Source organism: Erpetoichthys calabaricus, chromosome 5 (assembly GCF_900747795.2).
Source record: "Erpetoichthys calabaricus chromosome 5, fErpCal1.3, whole genome shotgun sequence".
Lineage (NCBI taxonomy): Eukaryota > Metazoa > Chordata > Cladistia > Polypteriformes > Polypteridae > Erpetoichthys > Erpetoichthys calabaricus.
The window spans coordinates 71,108,366-71,132,137 of record NC_041398.2 but is presented as its reverse complement, the minus strand read 5'-3'; the positions used below and the strand labels follow the sequence as shown (position 1 = coordinate 71,132,137).

General features: G+C 39.5%; 1 protein-coding gene across 5 annotated transcripts in view; it reads right to left on the bottom strand.

Moving 5' to 3' along the window:
* Nucleotides 1-22,508, bottom strand: part of jade1 (jade family PHD finger 1) — a 145,126-nt gene extending 122,618 nt beyond the window's left edge. The window contains exons 1-2 of one of the 5 annotated variants that reach the window (XM_028801666.2): nt 22,261-22,508; nt 19,441-19,514 (exon numbers count right to left, since the gene is read on the bottom strand). The gene's annotated coding sequence lies outside the window, so the exon portion shown is untranslated. The other 4 variants (XM_028801667.2, XM_028801668.2, XM_028801669.2 and 1 more) reach the window with 4 other exon arrangements.
* Nucleotides 22,509-23,772: the final 1,264 nt, after the last annotated feature.

Here is a 23,772-nt window from a genome sequence, read left to right as displayed (position 1 = left end):
AGTGTTGGGTAAAAATTGAACATTAGATCTCTTAAAGTATTTTACGAAGAGATTTATAACAGCGCATTTGGAGGTATCACATACACAAAAAAAGTTAGTTTAACTTAGTTAAATGTGTTTGGGCCATATGCAGAAGGCTATTTATTTGAACACAAGTTTTAGAGAACAAGCCATTCAGCCCAACAAAGCTCACTAGTACTATCCACTTAATTCTTACAAAACAACATCAAGATGCGTTTTAAAAGTCCCTAAAGTCCTACTGTCTACCACACTTGGCATAAGGCCTCAAGTCTCTTTGGGAGGCCATGTCATGAAAAGTTTAGGAACCCTCCCCTCAAAGTAGTAAAGATTTCATGTATGGTGCATTATAACTGTCACGAAAGGTGGTCACTAAATGAAAAGAAATAAATTCATGTGTGGTCCTTTTAGAAGATTTATTTCAGTGGGTTACCGCTTTGCAAAACAGTAATAATCATATCCATTAAGCAACTGATTTAAAATACAGTATGTAAGAAGTAACCCACAAAAAAAATTGTAAATACCAAAATAATGGCTTATGCTGCCCAATTTCACAGATTAACAATGGATAGTTCTCTTCTGATGTTTCTTTTCATTTAGAGCCATTTTAATCAGCGGACTTAATTCCAAAATCTTTTTTATGCAAAATAAAATACTGAACATGAAATAAACATATCAGACATGCCTTTTAAGATACACTCTTCAAAAATGTGTACTTTATAGTAAAAAAAAAAAAAAAAAAAAAATTTCAAATAAGATTAAGAGAGCCCCCACAAATACTTAATACACATTGTTCCCCACTGAACAAACACACAAGGATGCCTAGCTAGACTTTAATATTGCCTTTCAAAGGATCTTTGGGATTCTAAAGAAAAAAATTACATTATATAAAAAAAAAACACAAGAGACATCTGATCTTCTCGGAAGACAATTTGACGTCCCGCGAAAGACATTTTTAACGTCGCGCAAGAGAAGGTAGTGAGACAACATTTACAACAAGTTCACGGACATTTAACCTGCCAGTTGTTGGAATGCATTTGGTAGACACACTTCATATGTTCCCAGCTCTTAAAACAACGACAAGCGACAAGCAAAACACGCAGCTCACCAGCAGCAGCAAGCCAGCAGATGATCCGACCGCTTCTCCTTATTGTGTCAATTTTGAAAACAAAGTATGCTCAAGACCACTTAATTTCAGGAGTGTAAATTTTTTAAAAAGATATCCTAATGCAGAAATATAAGGAAAAAAGCTTCAGTCCTATGAGACGGTGACTTTTGAAAGTCATGCCCTACTTACAACCAATTTAAAAGAAGATCACGGACATCTGACCTCTCAGTTGGTGGAATGCTTTTGGCAGACACACTTCATGTGCTCTCAAGCTCAGCTTTTATACATTCTAGATGACACATCAACAACTAAGCGAAGAAGGGTGAGAAGCGCTTCAAAAAGACACCCAAAAGTGTTGGAGAGAAAAGAATGCAAAAAAGAACAATAATTATGTGCAAATTCTGAAAACTAAGTAATAATCAGCCCAGACCAAGTGGAATTGAAAACCTCTAGGTCCAATCGGGGCCAGAAATAAAAAAAACTTCATAAAGACATTCAAAAATGTTGGAGTGATACACATGCAGAGCAAGTTAAAGAATATGAAAGTAGTAAAATTCGAAAGTATCAAAAAAAAAAAAAAAGGATCACATTACCACAAACAAACGAAAATTACTCTGTGAAATACTTGAACAGCAAAAAGAGATCGAATATATGGACATAGGTGATATGTCAGAAGTATGTAGATATTGCAAGGCTTTTAGTTTATGTCAGAGACTTGTAGATTGTCTAATTTATGTTGCCATCAGGGAAAAGTAGCGTTGCCTCCCAATGAAGAGGCGTATCCACGAGAATTAAAAGATTTGTTGTTTGGTGAAAGTGAAATCTACAAACACTACAGGCAAAAAAAAAAAAAAAATCAATCTATAATAATCTTTTCACATTCACATCATTCAATGCTCAAAACGTAGATTTACACAATAATGGACCATATGCTATGAGAATCTGTAGTAACGCAACAATTAAAGCTACAACAAGTTTAAACAATTAAAGCTACGACAAGTTTAATTTCAAAGAAATCACAATTCAGTTAAAGTATATTTATGATCATGCAGAAGCAATGCAACATTGAATCAAAATGGTGTTCAGTCAAATCAGAGCATACATTTACAGAATCAAATTTCAAAAACCGGGTTTACCTCACATGTATTTATTGGTTACTTTGCAAAATAAATTATTAACTACTGAGGATGTAGATCGGTTTGTATATGCTGAAATTCCAAACAGAAACACCTATCCTATTATATATATACTAGCCGACCCGCAATAAATACTTATTGATGGGTGAACACTTCCTGAAAGACACAGTTGTCCAAATGGGGTGGGTTTGAGAATACAACTGTGAGTGAATGAAAAGATGGAACTCTGGAGAGAGCAACATACAATTGTCCGTGACTGAAAACTGGTTTTGGCAGATACAGGGATATCTTTTTGAAAGTTTGGTCCTGTGCCTTTATTAATTGTCATTGCAAAGGCTACTCTAACAGGAAATTGTCTGCGTGTAAAAGTAAAAGGCAAGTTTGAATCTGATGGGGTCAGGGAAATCCGGGGAATAAGGACAGTTTGTGAGGTAGCAGCTGCGATAGTTTTACACTCCAGTACATTGCGGTGAATGCTGGTAAGTCAGACTAGTGCCATTACAGAGACGTCTTGCTGGCATGAGGTTTCTGAGAAGCAGGATGACTGAACCAATTAAGTTTGAGTTTATGCGGAGGCATGCCAGTGGGAGTAAGACTGCCAAGAAATTCTTTGGGGAATGAAGGACGTTCTCGGAAGTGAATGGTGATACTAGCTGGAAGTATTTGGGACATCGCCACAATAAACTCTGGAAGTATTCATGTAGTCAGCGTATTGTTGAGCAGACTGTATGATTATGCTTCCGTGACTAAGAACAACGGACAGCACGTCGCTGAAGTTATCGCAATGTTGGCAAACAAAGGTTACAGCCATGTTGCGAAGTTCGAGAGGAACAGTTTCGTCGATTACATTTTTCCAGAAATATCCGACTGATAGAAAGAAACAGTTACCTGATGCAGGAATTTGTATAACCTTGAAAGAAGAGTTGTTTCCATGAAATACATGTGAAGCGGTGGCCATGTTAGGAAAATGAACAATCAACATGGCTCAGAGGTGCATGTGGACTATAGCACAGACCAAAGCGACTCAGGATGTGTTTGGTGAGGAGTTGGGGGCGGGCACATGAGCAGGCAGTGTGTATGCCTCGAGAGCGAGGGTGGACGCGGGAATAGGGTTAGATCTGGCGGGCGGGGCTCTGTCATGTGTATCCCATGACGCGGGAGGAGGGTTAGAGTTGGCGGGCGGAGCTCTGTCATGCGTGCGTTCGCACCCCATGGTCGGGCAACCTGGTCTTATATATGTATATACCTCTCTATATTATAAAAAGAAATCCTGTCCCCTGTCCTGATAGTCTATGATACGTAATCTTCTCGGAAGATAATTTAAAGACCTGCGAGACGAAAGAGACCTGCCACGGTGCGTCTCACGGGAACACAGAACGAGAGTCTTTCAAGACACACACCCTACTTTCAAGCAATATCAAAAAAAACAAATCAGTAGTGTAAAGGCAGTCATGCAGCACACACAGCTCCAGGGCTCTCAGTGCATATAAAGTGTATAAGGTTAAAACGGTAGAAATAAATAGGGTAGAAATGAAACGTCGATGATTAAACGAAGAAGAAAGAAAAACGCGGAGAAAAGAGACCCAAAAGCGATGGAGAGAAAAAAATGCTAAAAAGAAAAACAATAATCTTGGAGCAAATTTAGAAAATAAGGAGCGTGATGATCAGCCCGGAACAAGTGGAATGGAAAAAAAAGCACATCCAATCAGGCGCGGAGAAAAGAGACTTAAATGCGCTGGACAGAAAAAAAGAGCAAAAAAAGAATAATCGAGGTGCAAATTCAGAAAATAACTAATTATCAGCCCGGAACAAGTGGAATTGAAAAAAGCACGTCCAATCAGGCTCAGAATTAAAAGACAATGAGTAAAAGAAAGTAGAACTTCATAAAGACGTTTACAAACGTTGACGCTAAACACATGCAGAGCAGGTTACAGACTATGAAACCAGGGAAATTTGAAAGGCTCAAAAAAAAAAATAATTCGGCGCTATACACATGTAGAGAAAGTTAAAGGATATGAAAGTAGGAAAATTAGAAAAATATAAAAAAAGAAAGTAAAGATCGCAGTAGCACAAACAAACTGCCTCATTTAACTATGTACTAACTTTGGTTTTGCACAATTACTACACTATTGCACCTTAACACTTGAGTAAAATTATGTGAATAAAGTAGAATTATTTATTATGTTCTACTATACTGTTATCTTTCAATCTTTGATTTTTTGTTAATCTAACTGATATTCTTCTAACTTTGCACAGTTTTTGATAAGCGGATCAGGATGCATTTCACTGCGTGTTGTCCTGTATAACTATGCATGTGACAAATAAAGAATCTTGAGAATTTCAAAAACGGAGTTTACCGCACATGCATTTATTGGTTACTTTGTTAGTGTACATATATATATATCTGTCTGCTTATTTAAAAAGCTACATTTACCCCAGGAGTCAAAAACGTTCTGTCTAGCCCTTGTACAAAAACCTAGAGAAAAGCTGGGGTATCATCTTAGTAACCCCATGTACTTTTGGAACTGTGAGAGGAAAATAGCACGACTTTACAGACAGGAGTCCAATGCAGAACTCTACTTACTTTTTTACTTTGTAAAAAAAAAAATTAACTGCTGAGGACGTAGATCGTTTTGTCTGCGCTGAAATTCCAAACAGAGAAACCTATCCTGACCTCATTAAAAAGATTCAGCATATTGGGACTCGCAAAATTAAAAATATCGTTTTTACAGAAGTTCTGAAATAAATGGGAAACTAATGAAATAGCAACAATTCAAAGAAAAAAAAAATTCTTAAAAGTGTATCCGGAAAACCAAACACAGGGGTTGGCGAAAGAAGCCCCCTAGTGTATATTTATTATATATACACACACACACACACACACACACACACACACACACACACACAGTGCATCCGGAAAGTATTCACAGCGCATCACTTTTTCCACATTTTGTTATGTTACAGCCTTATTCCAAAATGGATTAAATTAATTTTTTTCCTCAGAATTCTACACACAACACCCCATAATGACAACGTGAAAAAAGTTTACTTTTCGCAAATTTATTAAAAATAAAACTGAGAAAGCACATGTACATAAGTATTCACAGCCTTTGCATTACTTTGTCGATGCACCGTTGGCAGCAATTACAACCTCAAGTCTTTTTGAATATGATCCCACAAGCTTGGCACACCTATCCTTGGCCAGTTTTGCCCATCCCTCTTTGCAGCACCTCTCAAGCTCCATCAGGTTGGATGGGAAGCGTCTGTGCACAGCCATTGTAAGATCTCTCCAGAGATGTTCAATCAGATTCAAGTCTGGGCTCTGGCTGGGCCACTCCTTTGATATCTTGGCTGTGTGCTTAGGGCCGTTGTCTTGCTGAAAGATGAACCGTCGCCCCAGTCTGAGGTCAAGAGTGCTCTGGAGCAGGTTTTCATCCAGGATGTCTCTGTACATTGCTGCAGTCATCTTTCCCTTTATCCTGACTAGTCTCCCAGTCCCTGCCACTGAAAAACATCCCCACAGCATGATGCTGCCACCACCATGCTTCACTGTAGGGATGGTATTGGCCTGGTGATGAGCGATGCCTGGTTTCCTCCAAACGTGACACCTGGCATTCACACCAAAGTGTTCAGACCAGAGAATTTTCTTTTTCATGGTCGGAGAGTCCTTCAGGTGCCTTTTGGCAAACTCCAGGCGGGCTGCCATATGCCTTTAACTAAGGAGTGGCTTCCATCTGGCCACTCTACCATACAGGCCTGATTGGTGGATTGCTGCAGAGATGGTTGTCCTTCTGGAAGGTTCTCCTCTCTCCACAGAGGAGCTCTGACAGAGTGACCATCGGGTTCTTGGTCACCTCCCTGACTAAGGCCCTTCTCCCCCAATCGCTCAGTTTAGATGGCCGGCCAGCTCTAGGAAGAGTCCTGGTGGTTTCAAACTTCTTCCACTTACGGATGATGGAGGCCACTGTGCTCATTCGGACTTTCAAAGCAGCAGAAATGTTTCTGTAACCTTCCCCAGATTTGTGCCTTGAGACAATCCTGTCTCTGAGGTCTACAGACAATTCCTTTGACTTCATGCTTGGTTTGTGCTCTGACATGAACTGTCAACTGTGGGACCTTATATAGACAGGTGTGTGCCTTTCCAAATCATGTCCAGTCAACTGAATTTACCACAGGTGGACTCCAATTAAGCTGCAGAAACATCGCAAGTGGGACCTTATATAGACAGGTGTGTGCCTTTCCAAATCATGTCCAGTCAACTGAATTTACCACAGGTGGACTCCAATTAAGCTGCAGAAACATCGCAAGGATGATCAGTGGAAACAGGATGCACCTGAGCTCAATTTTGAGCTTCATGGCAATGGCTGTGAATACTTATGTACATGTGCTTTCTCAATTTTTATATTTTTAATAAATTTGCAAAAACCTCAAGTAAACTTTTTTCACGTTGTCATTATGGGGTATTGTGTGTAGAATTTGGAGGAAAAAAAATGAATTTAATCCATTTTGGAATAAGGCTGTAACATAACAAAATGTGGAAAAAGTGATGTGCTGTGTATATATATATTAGTGGAGGGATGCCTGGAGGGACAATACCTTTCCTGGACCACGAGAGGGCAGCCACCCTAGTCTGCATGGGGGCCATGGGATCAGAGCTTAACAGCTCAACCCTGTTGGGGTCCGTGGCCACCGCCAGGGGGCACCTGGAGGATTGCAAAGCCCTGGATTACAGTACTTCCGCCACACTCGGAAGTGCTGCAGGAAGAAATTCCAGGTACACCTGGAGTGCTTCTGGGTGCTCATGCGGCACTTCCACCACAAGATCGTCACGGAGCACCTGGAGCACATCCAGGGCATTATAAAAGGGGCTGCCTCACTCCACTGAGTGAGCCGGAGTCAGGAGTAAGAAGACAGAGCTTGTGAGGAGAGGAGGCAGCCGAAGAAAGGGACAGAAAAGAGGAAAAGAACAGTGAGCATTTGTGGGGTTTGTGCAATGTGTGCCATGCATAGCAGAAGAAAAATAATAAAAAGTGTGTGCTTTTGGACATTGTGTGTCCTAAGGCCTCATGTATGAATGGTGCATACGTACAAATATGTTGCGTAAGTCCGTTTCCACGTTCAAATTGCGATGTATACATCCTAAACTTGGCGTAAAGCCTTGCACATTTTCATAGTAGCTCCAACCTTGGCGTACGCAAGTTCTCTGCTCGGTTTTGCAAACTGGCGGCACCCAGCGTCAAAGCAGTGCTTTTGCTCCAGTGTGGTTTCCCTTTCTTTTTAGATCCACATCCCTGACATGGCTTTTCAAATACACACTCAGCCATGCTGCCTATTTGAACTGCTGTCATCTGACAAATGCTTCAGAGCCTTTTCTGTACGGACCTCACGATTCAGAAACCGTTTCATCTCAAGAACTATAAACGCACTCAATCAATCCATCAAGTGCTCTTTATCAGGCATGTCAAACTCACTACCATTGGTGGGCTGCTTCGACTGCCATACGAGCGTCAGCGGGCCACACTGTAACAAATACTATTATACAAAGTTACTGTAGCTTTCTTTCCAATACGGAAAAGTTTAAAGAAAAAAGCAATTTATTTCCATACAATCTCCGTACAACAGTGTACAATTAGAGTCTTAGTCTCTTAGCTAGGTCCTTATATTACTATATTATATTCATTGCTTATATAGGAGTCTTACAGTGTGAGATCTATTTCTTTTTTCCCACACTTGGCATCTCTTGTTAGTAACCAGTTCGTCAATATCAGGCTTGAAATCTTGTGCAGCTGCAACTTTTATGAGGGATGAAAGGTGCTCGACGGTAAGTCTTGAGCGATGTGGGGTTTTGGTAGCTTTCATTAACGAAAACAATTGCTCATAAAGTTAAGTGCTTCTGCACATAGGCAATACTCTCGATGCCAACTTAAGGATCTACACATACGAGGATGGCAGGTAAGCATACAAGCCTGGCACACCAACTTCGTTGTATTTTGCCTTCAGAATAGAATCTGACTGCAGTTCAATCAATTCCATTTGGATATTCTCAGGCGCATTCTCAACGTTGTAAGAGTATGGTGACGTAAACAGCAGAAAGTCCTGTTCGTGTGAACTGAAATCATGAAAACGCTCACTGAATTCATTGCTCAATAATTCAAGTTGGAAAACAAATCCTCCAAAAATCAAATTTTACTTTACTAAGTTTACTTCAAAGTTTATATTGTAAAATAATCCAATATGCAAAAAGCCCGCTAACCTACACTAATTTTACAAACTCAAAAATCACAAAAATGTTAACAACTCACCAACTTCTCGTGTCCACTTCAGATCTTCAGCTGTAGTCTGCACTAACTGTTCGTTACAATACTAGCACAAAATTACATAAAACTAGAGCAAAAAAACGTGAAAATATGCAAGCTAGTACTACATGTGATGGTCAGTTCTGCCCATTGGCCAGTCTCAGCGGCCCAGCCAGTAGCGGCTCTAGGCTCGTGGCAGTCCTGGGCAGAGAAAGAATCGGTGTACCTACACCCGTCCGTTGTGGACACTGCATAGCCGCCTTGTGCTCATGACACACTTCTATATGCACGTGTCTGTAACTTGAAAACCAAGTGGCGGCCCATGATATTCTCATTACAGCAGAACATTATAATACTACATATAGCTTTCTGCTCTGATTCAAGTGATATTAGTAAATACAGCGTACTAATTAACAAGAAACACAATGTTTTTCGGCCACATTGCCGTCAGCTGTGTTGTTATTTTCTCTTCCCGTTTTATATTCAATATATATTGGCGTGGCGGCCCTGTGGAGGTGCACAGTTTGCACATGCCTAAGGCCACCCCTGCTGCCAGGCTGCTGCAGCCTAGCACTTCTGTTGCGATGTCGCGGCTCATTAACTTTGGACAAGGCTCATTGCTATTCTAGCAGATGACATTTCCAGTACCATAATGCCATGGGAAAACACGCTTTTGTCAGAAGGCAGAAGTAAGAAAAGGCAATAAGTAACACCGAAGATGCAGAATGATTCAATCACAAATGATAGTAATCATTTTGTACAAGTTTAGTGCTAACTAGGATCTCTCATGCGGGCCGCACAGATTTCTGTTGCGGGCCGCGTGTTTGACATGCCTGCTCTTTATAGAACTGTTTGTACTTATAAAAGTACAATTACATCACTGTAAACTTGCAATAGTTACACTATTGCACAACCTGCGCCACTTTATAAAGCGCGTATTTACATATGATGACAGTATCATTTTTAAGATGAAATGCAGCAAAATATGTTTATTATACAGATAAAATATTATTTAAATAATCCATATTGTTAATTAAACATGTGAGGACATGCTCCTGCCTCGCACTGTATTCTTGCTGGGACTGGCGCGACACTGGAAAGACAGATGGATAGAATAATTAAACACGTACTATGAAGATATTTCAATGCTCCTTAAAAGTTTTGAAGAATCGGCGTTCTAAGCTTACAGATGGCTTAACATCTATTACACAGCTGATTGTGTGGCGATTGGTTACTTGGAGAAAGAAAAAGAAGGGCAGGAATTGGGGGTTAGTACATTTGAAAGAGACAGTACTGCTGCAATAAATTATTTCATCGAAGGTCACACACGGCGCAGCAAGCATCTTGCGGGAGGCAGGAACAATCTGTGGACGAGGCACCTGCTCGTCACTATCACTGCGCCACCGTGTTCCCATGTTTAATAACATGCTTCAATTCCTATCATCATTAAAATATCAAGTATACATCTCAGTATTTTAAAATTATTCAGAGAGCTGTAATATCACGAATGTAATGGATCCTGTGTCCTGTCGGAGGAAGAGAGTTTAATAAGCATGAAGTGATTCACACACAGAGCACATAGAAGAACACATACAAATCAAAGCATTTAACTTATTTTAGTTACGATGGTACTTGAGAAACTAGTAAATTAAACAATTTAAAGATGAAGTTTATGATGTTGTACTTTAATGACAAAATAAACTACATGATTAAAGTGGAAATTTCGAGATTAAAGCTGGCATTTCGAGCTTTTTTCTCACTGTGTCCCTATTTTTTGTTTTTTTCTCTGTACCCTAATAAGCTTTCATATGACACTCAGACGGTGGGCTACAACTCACTTTTTCACGGCGACTGATATCTGACCGCTTCTTTTTTATTTCAGGCACTGTGCGACTTTGTAAACTTGAACTTTCGAGTTTCACCGACACTGTCACTCGATCAACTTTCTTTTGTTGATTATATCACTGTTTAAACCAACAAATAGTAAGTTTTTCCTTGTCTACACTTGGTATTCGCTGAAATTCTTCTAATTTCCCCCCGTGTTTTTGCCATTGTCTTTTCACAGAAGGCTGAGCTTAAGGGCTATTTATATTGATTTGCATAGTCAAAGAGGCATAATTCTGGGTGGAGCTTGGGCGGGATAGCAGGTGCATGCATGTGTGTTACTTTTCATGCTGACCAGGATTTATGTAGCGGAAGAACGTGGAAGTTGGTGAATGCACAGATTTATGCATCTGGATTTTTTTGTGCGTACGAACATTTCCGCTTTTGTCCGTATGCCATGTTATATTGTGAATTCTACGCACGCTGTTATACATGAGGCCCCTGGTGTCTGTCTGTGGCCGGGCTGAAACCTCACAATCTCTCTCTATTATAAAAAAAAAAATCCTAGGAGAAAATGACTAGGGAGACGAGACGTGATCTTCACGTGAAGATCACGGAAGACACTTAAAAGACCCACGAGACGAAAGAGACTGGCCACGGAGCATCTTGCGGGGATCTTAAACATGAGACTTTGTGCCAAGAGATTGAGTCAGGACCATCTCGCGGGGATGTAGAACATGAGATTCTTGCAAGACACCCCCTACTTACAACCAATATCAAATAAGACCACAGGCAGCAAAACACTCAGTCGTGTCAAGGCTTTGAGCACACACATATCCAGGGCTCTCATCGCATATAAAACGTATAAGGACAATACATTATAGATGAAACACTGATAACTAAGCGAAGAAGAAAGCAGCGCAGAGAAGAGAGACTCAAAAGCACTGGAGAGGAAAAAAAATGCAAAAAAGAAAAAGAATAATCGAGGTGCAAATTCAGAAAATAAGGAAAGTATTAATCAGCCTAGAACAAGTGGAATTGATAAAAAGCATGTCCAATCAGGCTCAGAATTAAAAGACAAAAAGTAACACACAAAAATAGAACTTCATAAAGACTAGGGGGCTTTGCCCCCGCTCACTTCACTCGCCAACCCCCGTGTTTGGTTTTCCGCATACACACAAGATTTTTTTTTCTTTGAATTGTTGCTATTTCATTAGTTTCACTTTTATTTCAGAACCTCTGTAAAAACAATATTTGTAATCTTGCGAGTCCCAATATGCTGAATCTTTTTAATGAGGTCAGGACAGGTTTCTCTGTTTGGAATTTCAGCACAGACAAAACGATCTACATCATCAGCAGTTTTTTTTTTTTTTTTTTTTTTACAAAGAAAAAAAGTATTAAGTAGAGTTCTGCATTGGACTCCTGTCTGTAAAGTTGTGCTATTTTCCTCTCACAGTTCCAAAGGTACATGGGGTTACCAAGGTGATACCCCAGCTTTTGTCTAGGTTTTTGTACAAGGGTTAAACAGAACGTTTTTGACTCCTGGGGTAAATGTAGCTTTTTAAATAAGCAGACAGATTATATATATATATATATACACAGTGGTGTGAAAAAGTATTTGCCCCCTTCCTGATTTCTTATTCTTTTGCATGTTTGTCACACAAAATGTTTCTGATCATCAAACACATTTAACCATTAGTCAAATATAACACAAGTAAACACAAAATGCAGTTTTTAAATGATGGTGTTTATTATTTAGGGAGAAAAAAAATCCAAACCTACATGGCCCTGTGTGAAAAAGTAATTGCCCCCTTGTTAAAAAATAACCTAACTGTGGTGTATCACACCTGAGTTCAATTTCCGTAGCCACCCCCAGGCCTGATTACTGCCACACCTGTTTCAATCAAGAAATCACTTAAATAGGAGCTGCCTGACACAGAGAAGTAGACCAAAAGCACCTCAAAAGCTAGACAGCATGCCAAGATCCAAAGAAATTCAGGAACAAATGAGAACAGAAGTAATTGAGATCTATCAGTCTGGCAAAGGTTATAAAGCCATTTCTAAAGCTTTGGGACTCCAGCGAACCACAGTGAGAGCCATTATCCACAAATGGCAAAAACATGGAACAGTGGTGAACCTTCCCAGGAGTGGCCGGCCGACCAAAATTACCCCAAGAGCACAGAGACGACTCATCCGAGAGGTCACAAAAGACCCCAGGACAACGTCTAAAGAACTGCAGGCCTCACTTGCCTCAATTAAGGTCAGTGTTCACGACTCCACCATAAGAAAGAGACTGGGCAAAAACGGCCTGCATGGCAGATTTCCAAGACGCAAACCACTGTTAAGCAAAAAGAACATTAGGGCTCGTCTCAATTTTGCTAAGAAACATCTCAATGATTGCCAAGACTTTTGGGAAAATACCTTGTGGACTGATGAGTCAAAAGTTGAACTTTTTGGAAGGCAAATGTCCCGTTACATCTGGCGTAAAAGGAACACAGCATTTCAGAAAAAGAACATCATACCAACAGTAAAATATGGTGGTGGTAGTGTGATGGTCTGGAGTTGTTTTGCTGCTTCAGGACCTGGAAGGCTTGCTGTGATAGATGGAACCATGAATTCTACCATCTACCAAAAAATCCTGAAGGAGAATGTCCGGCCATCTGTTCGTCAACTCAAGCTGAAGCGATCTTGGGTGCTGCAACAGGACAATGACCCAAAACACACCAGCAAATCCACCTCTGAATGGCTGAAGAAACACAAAATGAAGACTTTGGAGTGGCCTAGTCAAAGTCCTGACCTGAATCCAATTGAGATGCTATGGCATGACCTTAAAAAGGCGGTTCATGCTAGAAAACCCTCAAATAAAGCTGAATTACAACAATTTTGCAAAGATGAGTGGGCCAAAATTCCTCCAGAGCACTGTAAAAGATTCATTGCAAGTTATCGCAAACGCTTGATTGCAGTTATTGCTGCTAAGGGTGGCCCAACCAGTTATTAGGTTCAGGGGGCAATTACTTTTTCACACAGGGCCATGTAGGTTTGGATTTTTTTTTCTCCCTAAATAATAAAAACCACCATTTACAAACTGCATTTTGTGTTTACTTGTGTTAAATTTGACTAATGGTTAAATGTGTTTGATGATCAGAAACATTTTGTGTGACAAACATGCAAAAGAATAAGAAATCAGGAAGGGGGCAAATAGTTTTTCACACCACTGTATATATATACATATACACACACACACACACACACACACACTAACAAAGTAACCAATAAATGCATGTGCGGTAAATTCTCAAGATTCTTTATTTGCCACATGTATAGTTATACAGGACAACACGAAGTGAAATGCATCCTGATCTGCTTATCAAAAACTGTGCAAAATTAGAAGAATATCAGTTAGATTAACAATAAGTCATAGATTGAAAGATAACAGTAGTCTCTAACCTGCACTGCATGTGTTTAGCGTCAACGTTTTTAAACGTCTTTATGAAGTTCACTCATTGTCTTAATTCTGAGCCATACAGTACAATACATAGAACAGAATAAATCCTCAATACAGTATAAAAATAAAAATTCTAGAAGTACGGAGTAGAATTTCACATTAGATGATATCACATAATATGATTTGGATTTGTTTTAAGTCCTGGAGACCTTATTCATCAAGCTGCCTCCCCATTTTGCCATTCCACATCTGAAATAGAGCTAATCCGAAGAAAGAGCCCCTCATTCCCACGTCCCCATTCATCAGGGATGACTTTACCTTAGGCAGGCAATCTACAATTTAAAGAGATTGTTATTTTCTTGTGAAATGTTACATATGCATTATTTTCACTTTTACTTTAAAAACTTTTGTAAAAACAATACTTGTTTCTTTATTTCCTGCCCCGCACAAGGTTACATCTCTTTCTTCCCAGACGTATAATACTGCTCGTGTTGTGAAGGGTGTTGCGGCTGAACGTACGCTAAGGATATGCCTTTGGATTATTTGCTGTCTCTTCTGCCTGTCACATGACGTTGTTTTAAGAGCTGGGAACACATGATGCTTGCCTGCCAAAATCAATCCAACAACTGCTAGCTTAGAGGTCTGTTGATTTGTTTTAAATGATGGCTCACTGCCTGGTTTTGCATGACGTTGTAAAAGCAATATCTGTCTTTTATTTCTGGCCTACACCCGTGCGTCTCAGGTTTACGGTCCCCGTGAGACGCACCGTGGCAAGTCTCCTTGGTCTCGCGAGTCTTTAAAATGTCTTTCGAGATTATCACGTATCGTAGACTATCAGGACAGGGAACAGGATTTCTTTTTATAATAGATGTTCAAAAACGTTGGCGCTATACAGATGCAGAGCAGGTTAGAGATTATGAAAGCAGTGGAATTCGAAAGGGTCAAAAATAAATAAATAAATAAATGGCGCAATACACATGCAGAGAAAGGTAAAGAATAAAAGCAGTAAAATTCAAAAGTATTGTAGCATCCCAGGCAGGTTGAAGCCTTTTTTTTTTTTTTAAGTGACGGTTAGGTTCGATTGAGGGAGGGCGGAGTACAGCACGGAAGACTGACAGCGGGGTATTGATTGATGCGGTGGGGGGGGGGGGGGGGTTTGAAGGTGCTAGAAAGTTGTGTTTGGATTTACAAAGTCAGCGTTCTTTTCCTTGATTGTTCAAGTAACACTTTTGTGAGTCTGTCTTTTTTCTTTTTTTTTTTTTAACACTTCTTTTTTCAAACCAGACACGGAGGTCGCTACAGTATCAAAAAAAAGATAGTAAAGATCGCATTAGCACAAACAAAAGGAAATTATTACTCAAAAAAATGGAAATAATCATCACAGACCAGGTGTAATTGAAAAAATAGCAGGACAAAGCGAGGTCAGAAATAAAAGTATAAAACAAAGTAAAACGTCATAAAGAGGTTAAAAAACACAAGGGGGCCCAAACACATGCAGAGCAGGTCAGAGATAATGAAAACAGTGGAATTCAAAAGACTCAAAAAAAAAAAAAAAACGTAGGCACGAAACACATGCAGAGCAAGATACAGAATATGAAAGCAGAAAAAAAACGAAAGCATCAAAACAAAGAAAGTAAACATCACATTAGTGCAAACAAAGAAATTATTACTCAGAGAAATAACGAAAAGATGAATAGAGATCGAATATATGGACATAGGTGATATTACAAATATTGTAAGGCTTTGAAGTCAGAGAATTTCAAAAATGGGGTTTACCTCACATGCATTTGTTGGTTACTTTGCAAAAAAAATGATTAACTGCTGATGATGTAGATCGGCTGGTCTGCGCTGAAATTCCAAACAGAGAAACCTATCCTGAAATATGGTACAAAGACATTAAACACATGTCTCACTGACCTCATTTAAAAGATTCAGCATGTTGGGACTCTTAAAGATTCCAAATATTGTTTTTAAAGAAGTTCTGAAATAAAAGTGAAACTAATGAAATAGCAACAATTCAAAGAAAAAAAAAATCTGGAAAACCAAACACGGGGGTTGACGAGCGAAGCGAGCAAGGGGCAAAGCCCCTGAAAGAGGGCACCGTGGCGGATGTTAGCCGACTTACTGACCAACCACAAGCGTTACCTGGTAGGTAACCACCCATACAATCAGATTGTGATTCAGACTACGAATGCCATGATTATATATATTTTTGTGGGGAACAGCCCGGACACCGATGGTTCGGGACCCAGCACACGTTTATTATACATACTATTTACAAAGTGACCGCACACAACCCACTTTCACCCCAAAGTCCAGGCCTCTCAACCAATGCCTTCCTCTCTGGTCCGCCTCCACTCCTCTCCTCCCGAGCTCAGTCTTTCTTCCTCCGAAGAAGGGAGGTGGCCCCTTTTATAAATCACCCGGACGTGCGCCAGGTGCCTCCCAATGAGCGCCGGCCGGCACTCCCTGGTGTGGCTGTGCACCCAGAAGCACTCTGGGTGTCCCTGGCCTTCTTCCCCCCAGCACTTCCGGGTGTGGCGGAAGTGCTAAGGGTCAGGGCTCCTCAGGCATCGGGCCGCCCCCTGGCGGTGACCACTGGCCCGTATAGGGTTGAGCTTCTAAGCTCTGTTCCTGTGGTCCCCAAAGCCACCAAGGTGGTCGTCCCCTCATGGTCTGGAGGAGGCGTGATCCCTCCTCCGGTCCTTCTGGGTGTCCTGGCTGGGTACCACCCCCAGCCGCTTGCCACAATATACATATACACACACACACACACACACACACACGTATACAGACAGACATACATACATACACACAATTACTAGAAACTACCAGCTTTTACTCTCTGAATGAAAAAAAATATATATATTCACGTCTATATGGGGCTGATCTTTAACCTTTAAGGCGTTTTGAGAATTAAAACACTGCGTATCACATTTCAGAACAAATTAATCAAAATATCAGTACAGTATCTCCATATCGCCCAGTTATACCTTGTATGGTTACACATTTAAACAAATTTAAATGCTGCCGAGATTAATCACTTTTCAGTACAACATTCATCCTTTTATTTCAATTAATATGCCTAGAGTCGTCCATAAAATAATTTTCTAATCAGCATCTTGCACATAGTTGCAGGAAGCAGGAGCCAATCTCAAGTGAATTTGCCATAAGGCAGGAACCAACCTTTGGGCCTTCTCACACATATTCACACTTACTCATATGGAGCCAATTCAAAGACTTCAGATAACATAAGTTGCATTTCTTGGATGTGGGAAAACAACCAGAGTGACACAAACTCCAAAAAGATAGTGCCAAGTATAGCTGTAGCAAATAAAAATTGTGAATCTCTTAGCTCTCCATATGTTTATTCTAAAATACAAATTAAATTTTCCAATGAGAATTGCCTTGTGTGCCCTATGGTAAAATGCTTTAAAGCATGACATAAGCTAATAGAACTTAATAATCAGAGATGCTCAGATGCAGAGCTTCTACAATATGATACTTCATCTCAGAAAATGTAACATTGCTGCACAATGAAAGCACATTAGTATATACATGTGAATGGCATGGGAGCAAATGGGATGCCTTCAGCAGTAGAGGTGTGCGATATTGGCAAAAAATGATATCTCAATATTTTCCGGGACTTTTAATGATAATTAGGCAATATTTTGCATCCTTTAAAACATGTTTGTAAAAGTCTTACTGATCTAGCTTGGTCTTTTTGTTAATAGGATATTAACTGATGCTTAATGAAATTAATGGAAACAACAGTCTTAGTTAAAACTGAAGTAAAACCATACAAAATCATTAAAATCACCAATTACTGAGATCAAACATTGCAAGCAATAATTTTATTTATATAGTACTTTTCCCACGCTCAAGTATGAGAAAACCATTTCAAAGTGGCCTACAGGATTTACACAACAACAAAAATCGCACTAAGAACAAATCTATTATAACGAAAGCATTTTAAACAGACACTTACAAGATACTGTATGAATCCAAAGGGAATACTAATTTACATTTATTTGCTTGTCAGATGCTTTTATCCAAAGCGACTTACAACAGAGGTAAACAATCAAGTAACATTAGACTAGGGCCCGTTTGTTCAGAAAGTGCACTAATGTAAAAAGAATCCGACGGTTTAAAATGCCTTTCGTGTAAACTTTTTCAAAATAAAAACACACAACTCAGAATTAGTCATTACTTATGTGAGGTACCTTTAAAACAAAAGAACAAAAGGATATTTTACAGGAATGCAACAATAAATCTTAAATTGACAAATTATTTCACACAAGTATTCTTAAATTTGGAATAAATGAAAAAAGAATGGAGAGGTGTCAAAGTCTGAATTAATTTCATGTGTATATTAAACAGTCTTTTCCATATTATTGATGCAAACAAATTCAGAAACCAGATTTTATGACACACCAGACAGAAAATGAAACATAATTTAGAATGATCAATGCAAATTACATCAATTAGTCCAGGATGCTGATATCTTTCTTTATAACCCCAATGCTGAAGCACCCCACCACAATTTAAACTCAAACCCTTTTTCAGGAGTTATGATGACATTACATGCAAATAGAATAAACAAAGCAAAGAACTAATTCAACAGCAATATCAAATGCTTCCCAAGTTAAACAAAAAAAGCAATCCTTCAAGTTGTACATTGGATTGAAAGAAATCATTAAAAGTGCATAGACAAAGATGCAACTATAATATGCTTGGGCAAAAAAATCCATTGTTAGCCTGCTTATTCTATTAAAAGGACATGAAGAGCCATAAAACAGTAACTATAAACAGACAATCAAAAATAGTCCATCACAGAGTCATTCATATATACAAATGCACATGTTTGCTGAAACTGGACTATTGTATCAATAACTAAGCATTTTTGGGATAAAAAAAAAAAAGAAGATGGAGCAACTGGAGAATTGCAGAATTAATACTGAGAATAGATCCAAATTCCAAACAAATGGTATCCAAGGAGGAATCCTACCAAATGCAAATGAAAAAGCTCAGGTTTCTTGTCCTTATCATGAAGGGAGACTTTTTTAAAATCACTGGAAAACACCTAAAAGCTATTAAAATATCTGCATATAACCCTTGTCAATTATAAAGTATAACTACTGTAGACCAAACAAGACTAAGCAAATGCAAAGACACATACTTCTGTACATTCTCTGACATAAATGAGATGGTTCCATAGAGATGTGTGAATACAACCTGATATTACCGACATATCAGCCACTTTTCAATGCATTTGTCAACTTCTACTGCAAGCTATTCTGACACTTAATTTTTTTGCATAGGCACAATGAAAACCTTGTGTATTTGAGGGCTCTCCCATGGGTATCATAGGTCCTTTGCGACTTGTAATGTATTTTAATTGTAAGTATTTAATCTGGTAACCACAAGAGTTTAAAACAAACAAGGTGAACTGAAGGATGTAGACATTAGAGGGCAATTTGGGTTTAAAACACAGATTCTAACACTTAAAACAAATGCTGTTAAATCAATGGAAGATACAAAAAGGGTACTTCTAGAGCAATGGAATAGCATGAATAAATACATATAGATGACAATGAATGGGTAACTGTTTACCTGTGTAGTACTTTATCTTGTTCTTTTGGATTGACTTCTCATGTGCTTTGTACAGCATCCCGAGATGGTGTATTCTAGCAATGAAAGGCATATATAAAACATTTTAAATGCTGTGAGTGCAAATATTAATTCAAAGACACATTTACATTGTTATATAGTAGCATCATTTTATTTCACACTTAGGTATGCAATATTCTATGGGAAAACAACTTTGTCAATTACACTGAACAGATCTTGCATTCCATTAGGTCATTCACTGAACCTAGGCTTGCCCTTTAAAACCAGCTGCCCCAGTATTGGTTAGTTTCCCGTTAAGAAACCATGTAGCCTATAGTGCAGTTGCCGTCAGCGTTCAGCGTTTTGCTTATAGAAATGCACAATAAGGCAAGAAATGGGCAATCTTAAAAAGTGTTTTACATTCTGCAGGAAAAAAAAAAAAAAGTAAATTAGGCCAGGTCAATTTTTATTCGGTGCGTGGAAAGTCTTTACTCACAGGACAGATGAACGTTTTCTTTTGATAATTAAGCATTAAGAGATGTTTATAGATCTTAATGCCCTGTGTTTAAACATGTGTTAACATACATGCCTACTGCCACGTGCATTTAAAAGTGTAGACGAAAAGACCTTTTCCATATTACTTACAGAGAAAGAAATCCTGCAGAAACTAACAGGCGCATCTTAGATGACAGGTGGAATGTGCGGCCCTGGCTTCGTATCGCAATCCGCACGTTTCACAACCCTAAATAATTGGGGAAAATATACAAGGCACAAAATATCCAAGTTCCCGTGGAACGATTATGTTAACTGCGATTTCATGAAGTTGACAACTATGCACAGAGGACCTCGAAGGTTGCCGTAGCGCCCATGTTTTCGGTGTGTGGTTAGGGCTAATTCCTGTTCTTCGTGTACAGCCTCTTATCAGAACTACAGCACAATGATCACTTAAAGCGATAGCAGGATTATTTAAAGCTATCACTTTGCGAGGAGACGCTGGACGGGACCAAACGGTAAGACATTCCCTGCACCACCCTTTTTTTTTTTTTTTTAATAATGTTGACAACACTATGCCCCGCCCCCTTGAACTGATCTGTTTAAAGCCGCTTTCTTCTGTTAATTACTGAATTAAATGGCCTGCTTGGCATCAAACAGCAAGAAAAAAGTACACCCTACAGACATTAGCAAAACACTTTCTAAAACCTTTCAACTCAACGGTTCTGTGCTTCAGACGCTCACGTAACAACGTCCCACGACACCAGCAAGCCATAGCTCAATATCCCATACGCGCGTACAGACGATTCTGGAAAAGTCAGGAACACCCCATCCAGCGGCCTGAAGTGGTCACTACCGGGCTCAAAATTAAAAAAAAAAAACACTGGAAAAAGGCTGTAAATACATCTTTATTTTAGCGGGAAACGATCTGGCAAACTTTACCTCTTCTTTATGGTTATTTATATACACACGTGCAAAAAAGCGATTAAGCATTAGAGAGGCCTTACAAGCAGGTTGTATCAGCACTGTGCCACCGACGCTGTCTGTTCGTGTTATCTGTTTACTTACAGCTTACTGGACATCGTGTTTAAAAACATACAGGATAGAGCAAATAAACAGAGAGAGGAAGGCGTGCATGCGCGGAGCCAACTTTCAAATTACAAGCACGCCCTTTTTCACCCCCTTTTTCATATGCCTGCACCTGCTTACACATATGGAGCGCCACACGCTCTTTGTATTTCAATTGTTTTTTAAACGAGTGTCTGACGTTTCATAAAGCACATGTTCTTACCTGCTGCTGCCACCTCCCGGGATTTATTTTTCGCCTCCAATTCCCTAAAGGATCTTTCCGAGTTAAATGATTTCCTCATAGCTGCCGCCGGAGTGTCGGATAGCAGTTAATGTGCGCCCCTCACGTGTAGTGTGTTATTTTATTATTACTATTACCACGAAGTATACCAGTCGACTTCCGTTCATAATCCGTTAAATATACTCGGGAGGTTAAAAAAATAATAAATAAGCGAAAGACGCACTTGACCCTCCTGACTCCCACGTGTTCGGCGCGCTCTGCTACCTACCAACGCATACGGGGTTAAACTGGCAGAGGATGGGGAGGGGAGGGGGTGAGACCCAAAATGTTTCTTAATAGTACAGGTTTGTGCACTTCACGTTCTTCAGAATACAACTTTGACTGAACAGCACCATTTCAAACACTCCATGATATTAAAAAAAGTTAAACGTAGTGGCACCCGGTAGCCACCCGTCATTCTTAGACAAGAATGCCCCCCCCCCCCCATGATGGACGAAACCCCACCTTCCCGCGGGCTGATATTTGTCTTGCTTTTCACCTGCCTGTAACCCCGTGTCAGGTTGCAGCCCTTCGTATTAAATTTCCTTTTTTTCCCCCCCAAATAAAAGTAACTCCAGGAGAAGCACCCACAAAAAAAGTGTAAGCTTTAATCTCCCACCCACCGCGCAGGCTAGCAAGTTTCTTTTTTTGTACTCTGTCGCTTTTAAAAGGCAGCTGCTCCGCCCTGCCGTGGACAAGATGTTCCGCGGGGTCGAGCGCTGGTGTACAGATATGTATTTATACATCTCTCAACTGAATCTTTTGGCGCCATATTAATGACGTACCATGTTATTTCCACCCGCCAGCGACCTTCGGCGTTCAACACAACTGCTTTCTGCTCTCCCAAAAGTCGCACCAAAGGGGGAATCGCAGGAAAAAAGGAAAAAAAAAAAGAAAAGCAATTCCGCGCCAAAGCGGCTTTTTCCTCCCAAAACGTGTTGACTAAATGCAATGAGAACGAAAATGAGAAACGTGACAGTTACCTACAGTAATGGCTGGCCGCAGCGGCGGAGTTTTTCTATGTAAGAAATGGTGCTACGTTATGAGTTCAGTCAGCAGCAACCGCAGATTGTAGCTCTCCTTCATACACAAACACTCTTGACTGAGTGACTGACGCGCTCACTTGCTATGGTGGAAGGACTCTGAACCAAACTCAGTTCTGGGTCAATGCTACCACAGGAGGGAGCACTTTTATCCTAATTCTTCAAGAACATTTACAGTGGGCTCGGTACGTCCCCTCCTCTTAACTCTTCGGGAAACTGGGCGGGCTCCGCTGCGCGCTCCCGCCTGTTCTTCAACGAACGCGCATGTCACTCCTGTAATTTACTGCTGCGAGCTGGTCATGACTCATAATGTAATGTTTGCTTTCTTTTGACTTACTGCTTTCCAAGTAATCTTATTCACCTTTTTGGAATGTGTTTAAAGTGTGTTTCTTAAGCAAATATGCAAGTGTCAATAATTGCTCATAATACCACACATTGAATTAACAAACATATCGTAACGTTTATATAATATAAACAGCCGTTTAAATAAGTAACGAGAGCAAAGTAATCGAGAAAATAGAATCTGAAATTGCTTTCATTGTGAAATGCTTCTGTATAAATAGTACATTCACAATGCTAGAAATTACATGGTGTATACTTGACCACAGTAAAGTGACAAGTTTATTTACAAGGCTCTTTTTCAATTCAAAGACCTTATGACTGTCAGAAAGTAATAAAATGTGAAAACAAGAGTAAAAAGAAATGTAAACTACATTTTCATAAGCACTCAAGTAAGTGCTTATGTATTATTATCATTATTATTATTATTATTTATCATCATAAGTATTCCAACATTTATGTTTATTATGAACAAACACAATTGCTATGGGACCAAGATGAAAAAAGAAGCAACTAAGGTCTCAGAAAGGTAAGCTCGTGAGCCAAAAAGAAGACAAAATTATAGTGATTATTCATTAAGAGCTGTGACTACAATAAAAATCTTTCTTACATTCATAAAAAGGTAACCATTGCTATAAATAATTTGTGAGCTTGCAGACAAAGAACTAAGGCACACTACCTAAGTAACTGGAATGTTCTTTAAACAGCAAGAACTGGTTTATAATTAAGAAAGTGATTGGACCAAATGTCTGCAGTACAGATTGAGATCCCAGTATAAACAAACTATATTTTCTGACCTTCCCACTAGACATTGGGCTTGTCAGTTGAAGTTAATCACTGGGAATCTTCTAATTAAATACAGAGGTTAAGTTTAGGATCATAAGGAATCTTGTATTTGTCTGTTGCTGCCACTTTAACATTAAATGAATGTTGCTAAAGAGTGTTGACAATCCAGCACATTTCATCAGCAGGTAACAATGCAGATACCATTATAGCACTGGACAAATACATGCAAATGAGTCTGTGTCTGCAGGGGCAGACCAGCTTTTTACCATCTTTCTGGTATACATAATTATTTCCTTTATAAAAAGACTGGTAAGAAACTTCCCAGAC